At 47.8% G+C, this 22,074-nt stretch overlaps 1 protein-coding gene across 50 annotated transcripts in view; it reads right to left on the bottom strand.

Moving 5' to 3' along the window:
- LOC144503924 (poly(rC)-binding protein 3) overlaps positions 1-14,969 on the bottom strand; it is a 153,280-nt gene extending 138,311 nt beyond the window's left edge. For 20 of the 50 annotated variants that reach the window (XM_078229007.1, XM_078229020.1, XM_078229047.1 and 17 more), the window contains exon 1: positions 14,532-14,969. The gene's annotated coding sequence lies outside the window, so the exon portion shown is untranslated. The remainder of the gene's footprint in view (positions 1-14,531) is intronic. The other 30 variants (XM_078229024.1, XM_078229009.1, XM_078229021.1 and 27 more) reach the window with 13 other exon arrangements.
- Positions 14,970-22,074: the final 7,105 nt, after the last annotated feature.

Raw genomic sequence — 22,074 nt, 5'->3', positions numbered from 1 at the left:
CAAATAGCAAGTCCCACTGTAGAAACTTGAGCACAAATTCTAAGCAGACACTCCAGTGCAGCAGGGACCTTCACTGTCAAAGGTGCCATATTTTAAACATGACAAACAACACCCTGCATGCACACGCAGGAGGATCCCATGGCACATGCACAGAATGGGGGAGTTGTCCCCAGTGCTGCACCAATATTTCAACATTACTAAAGAAAACAGAGCTAGTCGTTACCATTTGCTATTTGTGGCATCTTGAAGTGTGCAAACTGTCTGCTGCATTTCCTATATTAATGCCATGACTATACTTCAAAAGTACTTCATTCCCTGTAAAGTGCTTTCGGACAGCTTATGGATGAGAAAGGCACTCCGTAAACGCAATTATTTTTTTTAAAAACTGCTTGACCGTTTTGCAGATGCTGGTTTGTGAAGGAATTGAGAGTCTATTATTCAAATACTCATTCACCCGTATGTTACATGACTTTTGCGCTCAAAATGTTCTCCCACCTCCTATCACTCTCCTCTTGCATCAACTCTTTCTCTTCATTCCTTGGTCTCAGATCTACATTTACTGATCCATCTTCCCTAAAATATGCAATATATCCTTCTGAAACTGGATAGCATGCTTCATTTTACACCTTCATCTTGACTGTTTTTTTGCACTGTGCAGGTACTGTCTTTCAGATATGACATTAAACTGAGGCCCTGTGCGCTCTCACGTGGATGTAAAAGATCCTGTGACACTATTTCAAAGAGCAGGGGAGTTATCCCCAGTGCCCTGGCCAATTATTATCCCTCAATTATCACAAAAAAACAAATTATCTAATCACTATCACATTACTGTTGTGGGAAATTGTTGTTGAAAATACAACAGTAACTGCACTTCAAAAGTACTTCAGTAGCTGTAACATACTTTGAGACATCAAATAATGATATATGGTATATAAATGCAAGAACCTGCACCAAACTATCACAGAAATGGTATATTTCCCTACGCATTACTATTGAAAAAGAGACTTCACCGGCCCTAAGTGAACAGCATCAGGGCTGGATGAGGCGCTTTTTCAGAGAATCAGTGCAGATTTGATGGGCTGAATGGCCTCCTTCTGCACTATAGGGATTCTATGGTTCACTTCCTGTCCTGAAGTGTTACCACTTGCCAATCCTTGGGCATTCCTCCTGAAATTAATATACTTCTAAAAACAGTTTAAACTGTGACTAAACGCCAGTCCTTTAAGTTTGTCTGAATTTCATGCTTTAACATTTCTTCACCTGCAGCTTGCAAATCCACAACTAACATAGGAGGGAAGCAGCAACAAGGGAACACTACCACCCCTGACTGCCAGTCACAAACCATCCTGATTTGGAACTATTTTGCTATTCCTTCAGTATCGCTGTGTCAAAATCCTGGAAAACTCCTCTCAGGCTATTGCAGTTCAAGAAGGCTCCTTTCCATGACCATCTCAAGGGAAATTTAAGATGGGCAATAAATGCTGGCTTCGTCAATGACACCTACATACCATGAATTAATAAAAAAATGCAATATTTTCCCACCTTGGCGTTTCAGTTCAAAAACTGAAGATAAAGATTACAATTTAAAAGCAATATATTAATACAAAAAAGTGATACAGAAATTCTTTGAAAACCATGTTTTACAATACTATAGGCTAGAGATGCAGTAGTCCCTTCCTCCTAACTCAAGAATTGGGTGAAACATGTATACACTGGGTTAAGTTAGCCATGCATAAAAGTTCCAGCATGTTTGGCTTCCACTAGAAGAAACAATTGTTGCTACTGAACAAAGACTGGTATTTTCACACCGAAAGCTCCTGCTGAACAAATGCTTGTGTGTTGCACCGAATTACTGAGTGCAATACTGCATTATTACCAATCTAATAGCTGTATAGCTTCACAAGCTGCCCACTGGTACCTCGTGAATGCAGCCTTTATGAATGTTGACAAGTGTCAGATTATTTGGCCACCGGTAGAGAAAAAAAACATTTATTACAGTCATTTCCACTCTTCTCTTCAACTGATGGCTAATCCAATAGGCACCACTGAATAGCAAACAGGGGCTGAGTGTTAACATTTATTTGATCTGTTAACCCAAATCCACGGGGATAATAGGTGCAGTCTCACCACAACTACCAGTGCAGACTTAAAGAGTTCAATTGACTCTTCGCATCAGCCAGATGTTAAACAATGAGATGACCAAACTCTTTTCTTTTTACTTTTTCTTAAGTGATTGCTAATGTGAGATGACGACTCCAAAATGATCCTGCAGGAGAACAGGAGCTCCTGGTTGTGTTTATCACCATGATCCATTTGACTTTTTTTTTAATGAATCAGCGTTGATTGCATAGTGTTTGGTGATAGACATTGACTATTGTGTATTAAAATGCAGAGGGACGAATGACGTGAAGTCGGTCTCATTTCCACACGACATCAATTAGGACATTCCATCATCCCAGGTTAGTAATTCCAACATAGAGGGGAAAAATACTTAAAGCAAGGAAGAAACACTTCAGTTGTGAATCTCATGACTAAAAGACAAACTCTAAAAGAACAAAGGCTGCTTGCAATCTCAAATTAAAACCAGCCCACCTAAAATATCTGAATACAGAGTTTGTGTTTTAAATTTTTTAATCCTCAAAATAGCATACAGTGCTGACATTTCTACAAGGAGGCAAGTACACAACAACTAAATTGGGAAACTTGAAATAGGAGATACACTGGGATGGGCTTTCTGGACAAATTTATTACAAGTCCAGTAATGTCAAAAGCTAACTGAGAGGGGTGTCACATGCTGCAAGCATGGCATCGACCGCATTTTAGAAAGCTCTGGTACAACTCATCTTTCAATTTTTTTTTTAAAACGCTGATGCACAACCCATAACTATTTGATCCTGATGAGCATAATCTGTGCTGTGTTCCTGGAAGATCCTGGCTAAACTTGGTAATGGGCAGCCAAGTTAAATCAAGAAAATCCTTGTTTGAGGTGGTCAGAGATGGCTGCGTGGGATCCAGTTCACAGTGGTGGTTTCACTGGTGAACAGGCCGACACCTTTGGCACTCCCGTAGGCATCAAGGTGATGGCTGCCATTGAGATGAAGTGGTGCTCAATGGTCTCGTCTCTGGTCTTTGAAGCCTGGGGTCAGTCAGGCAGGCAGCCAGACATGACTGGTCTCTGCCACCCGCCTAGGGTCTAGGTTTCTCTTTACCAGGGCTTTCAGGCGACGACATGGCAGAGGTACAAAGGCTTCGGTGAAACTCTAGATGGATCCTGAATGTTGCTGCTCAAAAGGTCCTTTCATGGCTTTGGCGTTTTCAGTTGAAGTTTGTCACAAGTAGGCTTATATTAACTGCAATGAAGTTATTGTGAGAATCCCCTAGTCGCCACACTCACCTCATACTGCAAAAATCAGGATTGTCCTTTTTTTCTCTGATGGTATCCTTCCACCTGCATTCTTCAATGGTGGAACAAAGTAGGCCCTAGTTTAATATGCATAACCTTTTTCATTCAATCTTGGTTTTGATGTGCAGTACCGGGGAAGTGGAGTGGGTAAGGGGGTCTCCCCACCCTGCTTCTGGCCCTGTGTAAAAGGTGGCACAGTGGTTAGCACTGCTGCCTCACAGTGGTTAGCACTGCTGCCTCACAGTGGTTAGCACTGCTGCCTCACAGTGGTTAGCACTGCTGCCTCACAGTGGTTAGCACTGCTGCCTCACAGTGGTTAGCACTGCTGCCTCACAGTGGTTAGCACTGCTGCCTCACAGTGGTTAGCACTGCTGCCTCACAGTGGTTAGCACTGCTGCCTCACAGTGGTTAGCACTGCTGCCTCACAGTGGTTAGCACTGCTGCCTCACAGTGGTTAGCACTGCTGCCTCACAGTGGTTAGCACTGCTGCCTCACAGTGGTTAGCACTGCTGCCTCACAGTGACAGGGACCTGGGTTTGATTCCCACTATCTGTGCGGAGTCTACACATTCTCCCCGTGTCTGTGTGGATTTCCTTTGGGTGCTCCGGTTTAGGTGCATTGGCTGTGCTAAATTCTCCCTCTGTGTATCCGAACAGGCACCGGAGTGTGGCGACTAGGGGGTTTTCCCAGTAACTTCATTGCAGTGTTAATGTAAGCCTACTTGTGACACTAATAAACTTAAACAAATTCTAATTCTTAGGTTTCAGTGTTTGCAATAGATGTCTCTCTTTGTTTGGGGATTGTTTGTAGGTCTCCCTCTTTCTATTGGAGAGCATGCTGAGTTGGCGATATGAAAGAGGATTGTGTGGTTATTAATTTAATGTGCTGCAATCCTTGCATTTACAGAGGGAGTATATTTGTTGGTACCCTTCATTTTATTTTTAGACGAGTGGAAGGTAGGTGGTTTGGTATAGAAGTAACATGTATGGCCTTACAAGTCTTCACTATGGGCGAGGAAAGCCCCCATTAGAACTATTGGTGCCATGTTTTTCTTTTGTACTTGTTATTTTGGGATTAAGGAATCCTTGCTCGTCTAAGAAAGTATAGACAAATTATATATCCTGGAAAAGACCAGGTTTCATTTTCTTCCATTGTTGGCATCTCTGGCTTTGTTGAAGTGGGTAAATATGTACTGGTGCACGCCTGGGCATGGTCAGCTAATCCTTAGATATCTAGCCTTTCTTGGGTAAACAGGGAAGACCAACCCAAGTGCTTCAGTTCTGCTTTGTTAGAGTCTCTCTTTGTTGAAGATTGCCCTCCTCCAAAGGAACGTATATAGGGAGTCGGTTGGTACGTGACCTCAGACTTTTGTATCTTTTTCCCAACAGAAGGTGGTGGAAGAGAGAATATCCGGGATGCATGGGGTCCTTAATTATGCTGCTGCTTTGCCGAGGCAGTGGGAAGTGTAGACAGTCAATGGATGGGAGGCTGGTTTGCGTGATGGATTGGGCTACATTCACGGTTTTTTGTAGTTCCTTGCGGTCTTGGGCAGAGCAGGAGCCCCATACCAAGCTGTGAAACAACCAGAAAGAATGCTTTCTATGGTGCATCTGTAAAGCTGGAGTCATAAGTGACATGGCAAATTTCCTTAGTCTTTCGAGAAAGTAGAGGCGTTGGTGGGCTTTCTTAAATATAGTGTCGGCATGGGGGACCAGAACAGGTTGGTGATCTGGATACCTAAAAACCTGAAGCTCTCGACCCTTTCTACTTTGTCCCCATTGACATAGACAGGGGCATGTTCTCCTTTACGCTTCCTGAAGTCGATGACAATCTCTTTCGTTTTGTTGACATTGAGGGAGAGATTATTGTTGCTGCACCAGTTCACCAGATTCTCTCTCATTCCTGTACACTTTCTCATCATTGTTTGAGATCCGACCCACTACGGTGGTGTCGTCAGCAAACTTGAAAATTGAATTGGAGGGGAATTTGGTCACAGTTATAGGTGTATAAGGAATATAGTAGGGGGCTGAGAACACAGCCTTGTGGGACACCAGTGTTGAGTATGATCGTGGAAGTTGTTGCCTATCCTTACTGATTGTGGTCTGAGAGTTAGGAAGTTCAGGATCCAGTTGCGCAGGGAGGTGCCGAGGCCCAGGCCACGGAGTTTGGAGATAGAGTTTTGTGGGAATAATAGTGTTGAAGGCTGAGCTATAGTCTATAAATAGGAGTCTGACATAGGTGTCCTTGTTATCCAGGTAGTCCGGGAGGCTGGAATTGATTCGTGCCATGACTAGCCTTTCGAAGAACTTCATAATGATGGATGTCAGAGCCACTGGCCGATAGTCATTAAGGCACGCTGCTTGGTTTTTCTTAGGTACCGGGATGATGGTCGTCTTCTTGAAGCAGATAAGGACCTCAGATTGTTGTACAGAGGGGTTGAAGATGTCTGTGAATACCCCTACCAGCTGATCCACGCAGGATCTGAATGCTCGTCCAGGTACCCCATCTGGGCCAATCGCTTTCCGTGGGTTGACTTTAGAGAAGACTGCTCCGATATCTGCAATGGTGACCCCATCCAAGGCTTCCAGGGCGGAGGGCATGCTCTCGCTGACCTCTTGCTCAAAATGGGCATACAATGCATTGAGCTCATTGGGGAGGGGTGCATTGGAGCTGGCGATTTTACATGCCTTCATCTTGTAGCCTGTTATGCCTTGCAGACCTTGCCATAGTCGGCGGGGGTCAGTGTGGCTAGCCTGGGACTCTAGCTTGGTCCAGTACTGTCTTTTGGCATCTTTGATGGATCACCTGACTTGGAACACCTCAGACCTGGACTTCAGCAAGCAGTGGATATCCCTGTTCATCCTTGGTTTCCGGCTGGGATTTGCTTCTTTGGCGCACTGTCTTCTATACACTTACTAATGAAGTCAGTTACCGTGGTGGCGTATTCGTTCAGGCTGGTCGCAGAGTTTTTAAATACTGACCAATCCACTGACTCCAAGCAGACCTATAGGAGATCATCAGATTCCTCAGGCCAACATTGCATGACTTTCTTTGATGGATTCTCCTGTTTCAGTTTTTGCTTGCAAGCCAGGAGCAGGAGCACAGCCTTGTGGTCTGATTTGCCAAAGTGTGGACAGGCGATAGAGCGGTAGGCATGTTTGATATTTGTGTAGTAGTGGTCGAGGGATGTTTGGGCCTCATAGAATCCTACAGTGCAGAAAGAGGCCATTTGGCTAATCGAGTCTGCACCGACCACAATCCCACCCAGGCCCTATCCACATATCCCTACATATTTTACCCACCAACCCCTCTAACCTATGCATCCCGGGACACTAAGGGGCAATTTAGAATGGCCAATCAACCTAACCTGCACATCTTTGGACTGTGGGAGGAAACCCACGCAGACACAGGGAGAATGTGCAAACTCCACACAGACAGTGACCCGAGCCGGGATTCGAACCCAGGTCCCTGGAGCTGTGAAGCAGCAGTGCTACCGTGCCAGGCCTCTGGTGGAACAGGAGACCTGTTCGTGGTAACTTGGTAATACACTCAAGCTTGGCCTGATTGAGTCCCCGGCCACAACGAACAAGGCTTCGGGATGTTTCGTCTCAAGGCTATTCGCAGTGGTGTATATTTTGTCCAGCGCGATCTTCACATCCGCATGGGGTGGGATGTAAACTGCCATCAGGATAATGGACGTGAACTCCTGTAGGAGGTAGTAGGGGCGGCATTTTAGCGTCAGGTATTCTAGGTCTGGGGAGCAGAAAGTTGCCAGTGTTGCTACATCGAGGCACCCACGAGGTGTTGATTAGGAAGCAGACCCCACTTCCCCATGCCTTGCCTGAGGCCGCTGTACAGTCCATTCGATGGATCTTGGAAGATCTTGACATGTTGAGTTAGGTCCCAATTGGTTGTATTTTACCCCACAAAGGACCCCATCTATTGAGTAGCTGTTTTTGTTATCCTGTGTAGGGCGTGCACCATGGTGCCAGGTGCTCATGGCTTTATCTTATTCTGAGATACCCCACTCTTTCTGGTAATAGAGGGAACTAGTTGTCACAGTGGCCTTTTAATCACAAGTTCAAACACAGTACAAAGTAATTGTGTTTCCTTGCCCTCTTTTTAGGTCAAACCAAATAAACAAACTCAGATTAAGTCAGGACAAAGTAAAAAGGGGCAGCTCCCCAAAAGGAGGGGGAACAGCCTGAACAGAAATCAAAGTACAAAGGAAACTTAAAAACATCAAATTAAAATGTGATTGTCAGGGTCAATAACGCATCCCAACCCCTGCAGTGCCCAGCGGTCACGGAAGGCGTCAACCGCGCCCATGGACACCGCATGCTCCCTCTCCAGGGACACCCGGCCGCGAACGTAGCCACGGTAGAGGGGAAGACAGTCAGGACGGACGGCCCCCTCGATCGCCCGCTGCCTGGACCGGTAAATGGCGCGTGTTTCCTTGCTAGCAGCATAAAATGGAGTTTTGGCAGTCAGTCTCAATCCAGAATTCAAAAGTCCTGAGTCCCAAGAGCTGTTGTGTGAAAGAAAATCATGACAGACGCACAAGATCATTTTCTAAAGTCAGTTAATTCTTCCTGCCTTTATTTTATTCCTCAACATTAGGACTAACAGATGTGTTTGAGGTGATGCTAAATAAGTACACGAGGTAGAAAGAAAATAGAAGGATAGGTTGATAGAGTTAGATTAACTAAATGGTGGAGGGTCACGTGGAGCCTGAACACCACCATAGGCCTCAAATGGCCTGTTTCTGGGCTAGAAACCAACATTTCAACTTCTTTGTTCCTGGGAATCACATGGAGGGGCAAGATTTGGGGTGGTCTGGCACCCCTAAAAGCGTGGAGGGTTCTCTTAAAAAAAAAAGAACAATGGAAACTTTGTTCTAACCAAGTTAAGGTTTACTGGCTTCCCTTACATCCAATCCACCCTGATGGGGGCAAGGAGAAAGGGACAATGTTTTCAATTGGGGAGTATATATATATATATTTTTTAAAATTCCATCACAAACGTTACCCAGCAGTCAGAAACAGGAAAGTGACCACTGACTTATTCTTCCTATCCAACAGTATGTCCAACATCTGCTTAGCTCACCCCCCATTACTACACAACAGATTGGTAACCTAGTGATTTTGTGACCTCCAGATTGCCAAACCTACATTCCACCCTGTAACAGTAACTTCTCCTAAAATCTGCTATCCATATCCCAACTGAGCCATGTGCACCCATCACTCCCAGGGTTTTCTGGCCAACATTGACTATCACTTGGGCAACGCCTTGAATTAAAAAGTCACATCCTTGTTTTCAAATCCCCACAAATCTCTCTCTGCAACTTCTTCCAACTTTTTCAGATAAAGCTCGGCACAACATCGTGGGCCGAAGGGCCTGTTCTGTACTGTTCTATGTTCTAAATCTTCAAATCTCAATTTCTCCAGTTTTGCAGATGGAGGGGGGGCTGGGGGGGTTTATATACAGTGAAAAGTATTGTTTCTTGTGCGCTATACAGACAAAGAATACCTTCCATAGAGAAGGAAAGGCGAGAGTGCAGAATGTAGTGTTTACAGTCATAGCTAGGGTGTAGAGAAAGATCAGCTTAATAGACGGTCAGTCCATTCTTGACGACAGCAGGGAAGCTGTTCTTGAGTCACTTGGTGCGTGATCTCAGACTTTCGTATCTTTCTCCCGACGGACGTAGGTGGAAGAGAGAATGTCCGGGATGTATGGGGGCCTTGATTATGCTGGATGCTTTTCCGAGGCAGCAGGAAAGTTAAGAGAACAGCCAGGCATTCTGCAGCCAAAGACGTGAATCCTGGATATGTTTCCCTTGTACCAGCAGCTGGCTGAGGTCCTGTAGGTATCTTGGGTAGCTGGGAAAGGAATCAGCAAGCAGAACCTCCGAGGTAGTAATCTTCAGCATCATGCACTGAGGCTTACAGAAGTGGGAAAGAGCAGACATATGCATGGACAGAAAGATGATACAGGAGGAAGGATTTTAGATCCTGTGACTTCTGGAACCAGTTCAAGGAATGACAATATTTCTCCAAACCAGAAAGGTCATACCCAAACAGAGCCAGGACCAGTATCCTCGCAGGGCGATTTGCTAATGCTATTGGGAGTAGAAGCCTGAGATCGGTAGTGAAATGCTGAATGAATTTTTCAACTCACTCATTTTTGAGAGCAAATCTCGATACGGAAATTTTAAGTTCACCTATAATATCCAGACGCTGATGTTTAAACTGACTTGGTAGAAGATGGGAATCAGGAGAAGTAGAAAACCAAGAATTGGGAGAGTCAGATAAATAGTAAGATATGTTGTTGGCTCAGAGCAAGATGGAACGCAATTATACCTAAATTAGGTTTACTGTGCAGCATGGTGTGATGGAACTAGTGTGGGAAATGAGGTTTGAATGCTTCAGGCACACACAACCACGTGGGAATAACTGAAACCTAGCTCAAAAAGGACAGGACTGAGTACATATATATGGATACAAAGTGTTCAGGAAAGAGAGGAGATGGGGGAAGCAATATTGATTGAGAATCATATTTTTGAAGTGTGTTCCAGGAGAATTTTCTAGAGTGGTGGTGGCAGTGGTATTGTCACTGGACTAGAAATCCAGAGTAGCTAGTGGAATTTAAATTCAATTAATAAATCTGGAATATAAAACTACTCTACGTTGACCATGAAACTATCATCGATTGTCATAAAAACCCACCACATTCATTAACGTAATGTACTTTAATACCTATCCATGCCTGTTCTGGCCCATGTGAATCTGGATTCACGGCAATGTGATTGACTGCACTGCAGGGACTCACCAAGGCTCTTTAATAAAGCACTTTCCAAACCGCAACCACTACCACCCAGGACAAAGTCACACATGGGACCACCACCACCTGGAGGTTCCCCTCCGAGCCACTCACCACCCTGACTTCACCATTCTTTCACTATCACTGGGAGAACTGGGAAGGGAGGGTCATGGAATATTTTTAAGGCTGAGTTAGGCAAGATTTTAGTCAAAGGGGACATGGGGTAGATAGGAAAGTGGAGTTGAGACCATAATCAGATCAGCCATGACCTTCCCAAATGTCAGAGCAAGCTTGAGGGTCTAATGGCCCACTCTTGCTCCTAACTTGTGACTGAAAGCTCTCTCAAATTGTCTCAGGAAGTCATTATGCAGCTGAATGTCAAACTTTCTTTAATAATGCTCCTGTGAAGGACTTTGGGACACTTTGTAAAGGCCCATTTAAATGCAAGTTGTTGTTATAGTAACATGTAGCAGACTATGATACTAAAACGCCACCCTACAATACTCAGCAGTGCAAAGACCAACAGCTTTAGTTTGTCATTGAACCTTGACATTTTTGTAACTAGTTAAACTATACTAGCCAAGGGCATACAGATTACATGGAAGGTTTTTCAGAGATTTCTCAGATAGTTCAGTGGGTAAACATATTACCTAATGCACAGACTATGAAATGTACTAAGTTCAGCACTTCTCCTGATTCCAATCTCTACTGATTTAGCTAAATGCAGTCAAGATGGTCATGACATTAGAACTGACCTCAACATCTCCTGATAGTGGAGAGGAAAAAAAACAATCCTGGACATGAAAACATCGGGCAAAGAAATCAGCAAGTCCGGTTGCAATAAGCTGATGATTTAACAATCCAACGCTGCACAGGATCACGCAAAGGATCGCTAATTAAACAAGTCCCTAGCAGACTGCTAGTGGCTGTAGAAGCATACCCCTCTGTAAAACAATCAAGTTATTTTAATGCATTAGAGGTTCACCATGTCAGTTTTCCTTGCTATTAAGCTGTTCTCTTGAAATTACTGTCATGAAGAGCATTGTGTGTTTGTACTGACTACAATAGGGACATTACTTCATATTCTCTTGGAAGCCAATTCAGTCACCCGATGCTCAGAGGACATGCCAATAAGTGTGGTGCCCTCCTGCACCTGCAATCAGTGGTGCTGCTATGATATACAGGACTCCTCAGTTAAAGACACAAGACCATATACTTGTTCTCAATACAAGGGCACACTGAGAACTGATTTTCCTTCATCAGGAAAACATTTATTTCAAAAAGGAAAACTATTAAGGCAGCACAGTGCCAGGGACCTGGGTTTGATTCTGGTCTCAGATTACTGTGTGGCATTTGCACGTTCTCCCCGTGTCTGTGTGGGTTTCCTCTGGGTGCTCAGTTTCCTCCCACAGTCCAAAGATGTGCCGGTTAGGCCATACTAAATTGACCTAGTGTCTAAAGGTGTGTAGGTGAGGTGGATTAACCATGGTAAATGCACAGGGATAGGACGGAGGGAAAGGCCTGGGTCGGATGCTCTTTCAGAGAGTCAGTGCAGACTCGGCAGGCTGAATGGTCTCCTTCTGCACTGTGGAGATACGATGATTTTATTGAAAACTCCACTGTTTGATAAATATTTTAATCACAGGAGGCTGTAAAACTTCATTAAAAAAGTGTTGAATTATATAACAGAAAGGAGCTGAATTAACAATTAAAACAGCTTGCATAAGCTCCCACAGCCAACAACTAACCATAGGTAGCACAGGCCCTGATGACATCAACACAATCTTCAAGAAAGGTCAACAGGAAGAGAGTGTAAAACTAATTGCGTTTTCAAACATGTGTTCTGCTAATGGATCTCTTTCTATGATGATGATTGCTCCTGTGTCATGTCTGCCTAATCAAATGGTCAAGCATTGAATCATTGACGATCCAAACTGTAAACAGAAATAACAAATAAAAGATTACCACAGAAAGCCTTTAAAAGAAAACAATATATTCCACGTGGTGTTTGGATGCAAGATGTATTCAGGACTTTAGAAACAGGAAATGTAAACTACTTCAAGCTGACAACAGTCCTGCCAGAACTTTTCCAGCAATTTAGGGCATAATAATATTGGACCACCACATTAGTTGGCACAACTAAACATCAACCGGGAACACAAACATAACAAAAGAGTTATGTTGACTGTAATTTTCAGTAAACATTTAATAACTGCATAAATATAGTCTGTTGCAAGATTAGTTTAAATAAACCCCAAAAAATACAAGCAGACTGAATGAATTTTGTGATTTCCACATGGAATCACAGTTGAAGTATACTTTTTACAATTCATGTTATTAGGTTGCTGGCATCTGCCCCCAACAGTGTGATCCCATCATAGCGATAAATCGAGTACAGATACTGTACCCGTCTCCTGGAATGCATGCTAACAAGATACAGGACAGTCACACACCCATGGGTCAGAGGATACTGCGGATTAGCACAAAAATGGGGTGTAACTGTATAGGTCGAGTAAATCCCCAAAGAACAAATGGCAACATGCACAATAACACAGCTCAGTAGATACAGCTTCACACAGAGCCAATGCCAAAACAAGAACAATCACAACCTCAACCACATGGGGAGAGCCCCCACATCCCCAGGAGCACTTTGGGAAACCCACCACACACTGGGGGAACGTAGGGAACCACACCCCCCCCCCCCCCCAAGAGGGAGACCCTCCCCCCACCCAAGACACCAGGGGCACAGGGGGAGACCCCCCGCAATCACAAGGGGCAGACCACCCCTCCAGTCACCAGGGGCACAGGGGAGAGAACCCCCTACCCCCATCAACAGGAGCATGGTGGGGGAGAACCAACGTTCCCCCTCCCACCCCAGTCACGGGGGGAGACACCCCAGGTCACCGGGGGGGGGGGGGGAGTGATTCCCCCCCCCAACTCACAGGGGCAAGGGGGGACCCCACCCAGGGGGGTGGGAAAGAGAGACTCCCCCAGTTACAGGTGGAGACCCCACCAGTTACCAGGGGGGCAGACCCCACCCCCCAGAGGCACACCCCACCCCCTAGGGCCCGGGGGCAGAGTTCACACCCCTCCCCCCAGTCACCAGGGGCACAGCACAAGACCCCCCCCCCCCCGCCAGGGGCACGGCGCGAAAACCCCCCACCCCCCTCAGTCACCAGGGTGCAGAGTTCCTCCCCCGAGTCACCAGGGGCAGAGTTCCCCCCACCCCCCCAAGAGACACGGGGGGCAGAGTTCCCACCCCCCCCCCCCCCAAGAGACACGGGGGGCAGAGTTCCCACCCCCCCCCCCCCCCCCCCAGCAGGAGAAACCCCCCAGTCACCAGGGGCAAGCTGGGAGACGCCCCCCCCACCCTCCCCAGGGGCACGGCGGGAGACCCTCCCACCAGACACCAGGGGCACGGCGGGAGAACCCCCCCCACCAGGGGCACGGCGGGAGAACCCCCCCCACCAGTCACCAGGGGCACGGCGGGAGACCCTCCCACCAGACACCAGGGGCACGGTGGGAGAATCCCCCCCCCGGGCACGGCAGGAGGGAACCCCCCCCACCCCCCACCAGGGGCCCGGCGGGAGACCCCCCCACCAGTCACCAGGCGGGAGACCCCCCCCCCCACCAGGGGCACGGCGGGAGACCCCCCCACCAGTCACCAGGGGCACGGCGGGAGACCCCCCCACCAGTCACCAGGGGCACGGCGGGTGACCCACCAGTCACCAGGGGCACGGCGGGAGACCCCACCAGTCACCAGGGGCACGGCGGGAGACCCCACCAGTCACCAGGGGCACGGCGGGAGACCCCACCAGTCACCAGGGGCACGGCGGGAGACCCCACCAGTCACCAGGGGCACGGCGGGAGACCCCACCAGTCACCAGGGGCACGGCGGGAGACCCCACCAGTCACCAGGGGCACGGCGGGAGACCCCACCAGTCACCAGGGGCACGGCGGGAGACCCCACCAGTCACCAGGGGCACGGCAGGAGACCCCACCAGTCACCAGGGGCACGGGGGAGACCCCACCAGACACCAGGGGCACGGGGGGAGACCCCACCAGTCACCAGGGGCACGGGGGGGGAGACCCCACCAGTCACCAGGGGCACGGGGGGGAGACCCCACCAGTCACCAGGGGCACGGGGGGAGACCCCACCAGTCACCAGGGGCACGGGGGGGGGGGGGAGACCCCAATTAGCACGACAAACAGATCAAAACTATTTTAAAGAAAATACAGAAGACGCAACAGATCCTTTTCCCCTCCCTCCCTCCCTGCTAAGATATAACCCCCATGTGGGCAAACTCACCAGCTCCGCGAGTCCAAGGCAGGCCCGAGGGGGCTGTCAGGATGTGGGAGGCGGGAAACAGGAGCAGCCTCCAACCCCGAGGAGGGGGAAGGGGGGAGGAGGAGAGGGGGAGGGGTGAGGAAAATAGGGGGGAAGGAATGGAGAGGGCCGGGCGGGAACAATGGTGGCCCGGAGCGAGGGGAGAGGGGCGGGAAAGTGGGGAGGGAAAGGGGGGGGGAGGGGAAGGGGAGGGAGGGAAGGGAAGGGGGGGGTGAATAGGATGGGTTTAGTGAGGAGGGGGAGGGTGGGGGGAAGCCGCTGGTTTAACGGGCTGACAGTGAAACAGTGAGCGCGCACACGCCGCCGCCTCTCAGACTGGGCGCCAGACGCACTAACCGCTGCCCGGGCCTGGCACCGCGAGACCAACCGCCGCCGCCCCGCCCTCCGCCAATCAGCGCCGCCTCCCCGGCCCCGCCAATCAGCATCCTCCTCGCCCTGCGCCAATCAATGCCGGCCATCTTCTTCACGCACCCATCACCGCCGCCTCTCGCCCGCAACCAATCAGTGGTAACCACAGCTTCGCCAATCACCACTGCCCTGACCTCAGTCTTAGCCAATCAGTAGAGTCGGGGCTGCCTGACGGACTGGGCCAATCAGCTCCACAGCTCAATGGCCACCGCCCCCTCCTCTCCACAACCCGCCAATCGGCGCGGGCCCTTTGCAGAGATCCAATCAGCGCTGCCGCCCTGACTTCAGCCAACCAACGGCATGTCAGAATGAGCCAGTGTCGCCGCGCCCCGGGCGGGCCCACCAATCAACGCAACGCCTTCCCCCCACAACATCAGCCAATCAGCTGTTGCCCCCCGCTCTCGGCCAATCACACCACCGCCGGACCTGCCAATCACGGGTCGACGTTTGCCGGCCTCAGCCAATCAACCGGCATCGAGCTCACGTGACCCCCGCCAGAAGCAATCGAGGGGAGGGGGCACGCGCAGGCGCAGGAAGGCGGACAATGGCGGGTTTGGAGGGGGTTGGGCCGGTAGCCGAGTGAGGGGAAGCACCGGGGCCGGGAGCTCAGGGCGTGCGGGGAATCAGTGCGGCTATTGGACCAAAGGCGCCAGTCCACGCCTTCCCGCCCACTGTCTTATTATTGAAAACACCCCGAAATATAACCTGAAAAATCATCGAGGTTTCCAGCATGGAAACAGGCCCTTCGGCCCAACTTGTCCATGCTGCCCCTTTTATTTTAACCCCTAAGCTAGTCCCAATTGCCCGCATTTGGCCCATATCCCTCTATATCCATCTTACCCATGTAACTGTCTAAATGCTTTTTAAAAGACAAAATTGTACCCGCCTCTACTACTGCCTCTGGCAGCTTGTTCCAGACACTCACCACCCTCTGTGTGAAAGAATTGCCCCTCTGGACCCTTTTGTATCTCTCCCCTCACCTTAAACCTGTGCCCTCTAGTTTTAGACTCCCCTACCTTTGGGAAAAGATGTTGACTATCTGGTCTGAGCCCCTCATTATTTTATAGACCTCTATAAGATCACCCCTCAGCCTCCTACGCTCCAGAGAAAAAAGTCCCAGTCTATCCAGCCTCTCCTTATAACTCAAACCATCAAGTCCCCGGTAGCATCCTAGTAAATCTCTTCTGCACTCTTTCTAGTTTAATAATATCCTTTCTATAATAGCGCAACCTGAACTGTACACAGTATTCCAAGTGCGGCCTTACCAATGTCTTGTCCAACTTCAGCAAGACGTCCCAATTCCTGTATTCAATGTTCTGACCAATGAAACCAAGCATGCCGAATGTCTTCTTCACCATTAGAAATCATAGAAACCCTACAGTACAGAAATAGGCCATTCGGCCCATCGAGTCTGCACCGACCACAATCCCACCCAGGCCCTACCCCCATATCCCTAATTATTTACCCGCTAATCCCTCTAACCTACGCATCTCAGAACACTAAGGGGCAATTTTAGCATGGCCAATCAACCGAACCCGCACATCTTTGGACAGTGGGAGGAAACCGGAGCACCCGGGGGAAACCCACGCAGACACGAGGAGAATGTGCAAACTCCACACAGACAGTGACCCGAGCCGGGAATCGAACCCGGGACCCTGGAGCTGTGAAGCAGCAGTGCTAACCACTGTGCTACCGTGCCGCCCTGTCCACCTGTGAAATAAGAACCGCAGTCTCCGTGCAGAGGGCAAGACCAATGCACCTAACCGGCATGTCTTTCGGACTGGGAGGGAACCGGGGCACCCGGAGGAAACTCACGCTGACACGGGGAGAAGGTGCAGACTCCACACAGACAGTCACCAAAGTCAGGAATTGAAGTCAGGTCCCTAGCACTGTGAGGCAGCAGTGCTAACCACTGTGCCCCCATGCTGCCCTCCTTGTCTCAGTGAATTCCGAGCTGGATTCCTCTTCCGTCGCCTCTGTCCCCGTGCTCTCTTCCTTAGACAGCAGACAGGAGTCTTTTCCCCCAGTGCATTGAATCCATTCACCAGCCTCTATCTGGATCCCCCCTTGATCATTTCACTGAGAACTGGCGGCACGACATGGGCAGTCTCTATTTCTCTGCCCTTCTTGCCCACTCCAGCCTACCTCCTGAACTTGCTGCACTCCGCTTCTTGAGTTCTGTGATCAAACACACCGACAAGGATGGTGCAGTTGTTGACTGACGTACTGATCTCTACCTCGCTGAGACTGAGCGCCAGCTCTCGGGCACTCCATCCTACCTCCCCTTGGACCGTGACCCCACCACCAAACGTCAAGCCATTGTTTTCAAGTTGGTCACTGACCTCATTGCCTCTGGTGATCTTCCCTCCACAGCCTCCAACACAAGGAAGCAGGGGTAGGCCCCTGGCCTTTCGAGCCTACCCCGCCATTCAATACCATGGCTGATCTACGCCAACCTCAGCTCCTTTTCTGTGCCATTTTCCCATAGCCCTCTATTCCTCGATCTATCAAATATTTATCCACCTCCACTTTAAATACTTATAATGATCCAGCCTCCCCCTCCCTATGGGGCAGATAATTCCAGAGATTCACCACCTTTTGCGAGAAGAAATTTCTACACACCTCAGTTTTAAATGATCGGCCCTTTATCTTGTAGCTATGTCCCCTTGTTCGAGACACTCCCACTGGTGAAAACATCTCACCATCTATCCTGTCAAGCCCCCTCAGGATCTGATATGTTTGAATAAGGTCACCCCTCACTCTTCTAAACTCTGAGGAATACAGACCCAGACTATTTAGTCTGTCTTAGTCCCCCAACCCCACACAGTCCGCTTCTACCTTCGTCCCAAAATCCACAAACAGGACTGCCCTGGTAGACCCATCATGTCAGCCTGCTCCTGCCACACACAACTAACTTCTTCCCATCTTGACTCAATTCTCTTTCCCCTTGTCCAGTCTCTTACCACCTACATCTGTGATTCTTCTGATTCCCTATATCATATCAACATTTTCCCGACCCTAACCACTTCCTCTTAACTATGGACGTCCAATCCGTCCATCCTAGGGCGGTCTGAGGGCTCTGCATTTCTTCCTTGAGCAGAGGCCTGAACTGGTGAACCTGAACAAGGTGTTTCCTTATGTCAGAGTTGCTTTCTTTAACATCTTAAACCTGTGTCCTCTGATTCTCAATCCTTCCACCAGTGGGAACAGTTTTTAACTGTCTATTCTTTTTTCATAGCCTGTCCACCTCCACCACTTCTCCGCCTGGCTGGACTTGTTCTGTCACTAAATAATTAGTGATAATAATTAATTAATGTGATAATTAAATAATTAATGAACTCTAATTAGTTATTAACAACACTCAAGAAACTCAACACCGTCCAGGACACACCAACCCGCTTGTTTGACTCCCATTCATCACCTCCAGCACCCACGCCCTCCACCACCGACCCACAGTGGCCGCAGTGTTTACCGTCTACAAGATACATGCACAACTCACCAAGGCTCCTACGACAGCACCCTCCAAACCTGCAACCTCTACTACGAGAAGGACAAGGCAGCTGACGCATGGGAACGCCACCACCTGCAAGTTCCCCTCTAAGCCGCACATGATCCTGATTTGGAAATATATTGCCAACCCTTTGCAGTCTCTGGGTCAAGGTCCTGGAACAGCACTATAGGAGTTCCTACACCACATGGACTGCAGCTTTCCACTAAGGCAGCTCACCACCACGGACAATTAGGGTTGCAGGGTCTCCACATAAATGATTTTGTATATGATTTTGAGCAGCCTGGGAATGGAGGGATACAAACGATTGGTCTAGTTGGACCAAGGAGCGGCACAGGCTTGGAGGGCCGAAGGGCCTGTTTCCTGTGCTGTACTGTTCTTTGTTCTCTTTGTTCTTTGTATCTGTGTGGAATTTTCAGATCAAAGATAAAGGAAGACTTACAAACATAAGAACTTTTTTTGTAGTCAGAGAACCTGGAGAAAGGGCAGTTGTATTCTTTAGCAATATAAATTATTTATATGGACCTCAGAATCAAGTAAGAAGTCTCACAACATCAGGTTAAAGTGAGACTTCTTACTGTGTTCACCCCAGTCCAACGCCGGCATCTCCACATCTCAGAATCAAAGCAGGGGAGCTTCCAAGCAAGTAGTGAACAGGGAAGGTTATTAGATGCATTTACTACTTCAGATTGCAAACAAATTATTAAATTGGGGATAATTAACCTAAAGGTCTGATTGAGGACATTCCAGAACGCACCACATAGTCATGAAGATAAGCTGCAGAAAATGGGAGGTTCTTTTTGTTTAATTTATCTGGGTGCTTGCTTCAAAGGCAGTTTCCTCACCATTTGCACTCTACCTGTCAGCAGCTTGAAGAGAAAAGGAAGCCAAAACCAATGGGTGCTGGTCAGGTTGGTAATTAAGTCGAGAAAATACAAACTTTACAACTCCTGTCAAATGCAGATGGGGCTTAATCTCGGTTGGGATTTCATGAGGAAAAAGCTGCTGGACAATTAACTCAGCTTGCAGCCAGCGGAAGAAATCTACGGTGGTCCTCACAGAGCCTTGTCACAAAAAAAGCAATCGGCAGAATTAGCTGGGAGGCATTGAGAAGGCAACCAGAACAAAGGACGGAGCCATCCACAGTCAAGAGCTTTTGGGCATCCTTGTCAAGCAGAGTCTACCGAGGAGAATAGCTGGAACCGAGAAGAATTAAAGTCAATTCCAGGGGACTGTGGCATTCTTTTGAATTGAAGATATTATAAAGTAGAAAATAATTCTTGGGGGAAAGTAAGAAATAAAACTGAATGCATAATAAATGTAGCTATAAATCATATTACGAAGTTATTAGTGCTTGTTTTATTTAAGTCTTTCATACACAAAGTTTGCTTTGCTTGAAACACAAAATCTTGTGATGTGGTTCTATGTCTTTTTGAATGTTAACCGTGTGGCCAAATTCTGCTCCAACTCCATTTTCAAGTTTACTGATGACACCATCGTAGTGGATCAGATCTGAAACAATGATGAGACGGAGTGTAAGAGATAGAGAATCTGGTGAACTGGTGTGACAACACTAATCTCTCCCTCAATGCCAACAAAATAAAGGAGATTGTCATCGATTTCAGGAAGCGTAGTGGAGAACATGCCCCTGTCTACATCAATGGGGATGAATGGGAAATGGTAGAGAGCTTCAAGTTTCTAGGTGTCCAGATCACCACCAACCTGTCCACCAACGCCTCTACTTACTGAGAAGAGTAAGGAAATTTGGTATGTCTGCTACGACTCTCACCAACGTTTACAGATGCACCATAGAAAGCATCCTTTCCGGAGGCTAAGGAAATTTGACATGCCTGCTTAGACTCTCGCCAATTTTTCCAGGGGCAGCACGGTGGCATAGTGGTTAGGACAGCTGCCAGGGACCCGGGTTCGATTCCTGGGTTGGGTCACTGTCTGTGCAGACTTTGCACGTTCCCCCTGTGTCAGTGTAGGTTTCCTCCAGATGCTCCGGTTTCCTCCCAAAGTTTGAAAGATGTGCTGGTTAGGTGTATTGGCCGTGCCAAATTCTCCTTCAGTGTACCCCACTAGGCACCAGGGTGTGGCGACTCGGGGATTTTCACAGTAACTCCATTGCAGTGTTAATGTAAACCTACTTGGGACAATAATAAATAAATAACCAATAAGCAACAATAGAAAGCCTCCTTTCTGGATGTATCACAGCTTGGTATGGCTCCTGCTCTGCCCAAGACCACATGAAACTACAAAAGGTCGTGAATGTATCCCAATCCATCATGCAAACCAGCCTCCCATCCACTGACTCTGTCTACACTTCTCGTTGCCTCGGAAAAGCAGCCAGCATAATCAAGGAACCCACGCTCCCCGGACATTCTCTCTTCCACCTTCTTCCATCGGGGAAAAAGGTTCAACAGTCTGAGATTATGTACCAAACAACTCAAGAACAGCTTCTTCCCTGCTGCCATCAGTCTTTTGAATGTACCTACCTTGTATTAAGTTGATCTTTCTCTACACCCTAGCTATGACTGTAACACTACATTCTGCACCCTCTCCTTTCCTTCTCTATGAATGGTATGCTTTGTCGTATAGCGCGCAAGAAACAATACTTTTCACTGTATACTAATACATGTGACAATAATAAATCAAATCAAATCAAATCAAAGCAAGAGGGCCCAAGAGTAGAGGGGAGGATATAGGATTTAAAATGAACAGCAGAAACTGAACTGAAACTAAAACGACATTGTCAGTTGCAACCCAGATATTCACATCCAACTGCAAGGGAAACCTTGTCAAACGTACCTCTCAGTGCACTGATGTGGAAATGGTAATTCCTGTAGTATAAGTCATCAGAACGTGGAGCTTTCAACACCCTCTCGCTTACTTTCCAAAATTAAATGAAGTGGAAAAACATTGTGATTTTGCTAAATAATTAATACTATTTACCGTACAATTATTTTTGACAGCTTATGTAATAAAGATCCCCCTAACTTGTAAGAATATTGTGCCCTGTATCTTTTGAGCCGCATTTTGAGTGCTCATGAATAATGATGCAGCAGTCTTCAATTATGTATAAAGAGAAGAAAGGATGCCTGATTAAGCTGAGTGCTTCGAGCTGGGAGATGATTGACTTGGACCCACTGGGAGTGAAGAGGTTTAAGGGGATGGCTTCCCCATGAAGAGTGCATTTTCAGCGGGGAGGGAGGGTGGTAGCTGAGTAGCCTGTGCACACAGAACCCTTGTGGTGTCCCAGAGCCCTGATTGATGCCTGTTTTATATTCGCTGCTCAGTTAATTGGGGCAAAAGAAAAACCTGGCGATGGCTAATTTGAAACCCTGCTGCACTCACGGACAATATGTTTTCCAATTCCAATCTGCACTTTCTTATTCACCCCATTAAGGATGAAGGGACATCGCCACCCCTTTCCCTGCTTCCCGAATGCCATCTGTTGACAGCGGTCAATATCTTTATAGAGCTTCCATGTCATGGATAAATACATTGCACGCAACCGTTTTGACCTGTTTTATTTATGGCTAATCCTCTCGTGCTCTGCACATCTCTAAGGGCATTTTCTCAAAA

The sequence above is a fragment of the Mustelus asterias genome, chromosome 14 (assembly GCF_964213995.1).
Source record: "Mustelus asterias chromosome 14, sMusAst1.hap1.1, whole genome shotgun sequence".
In the NCBI taxonomy this organism is placed as follows: Eukaryota; Metazoa; Chordata; class Chondrichthyes; order Carcharhiniformes; family Triakidae; genus Mustelus; species Mustelus asterias.
The sequence above is the reverse complement of the archived record's forward strand: the minus strand, read 5'-3'. Positions and strand labels throughout refer to the sequence as shown.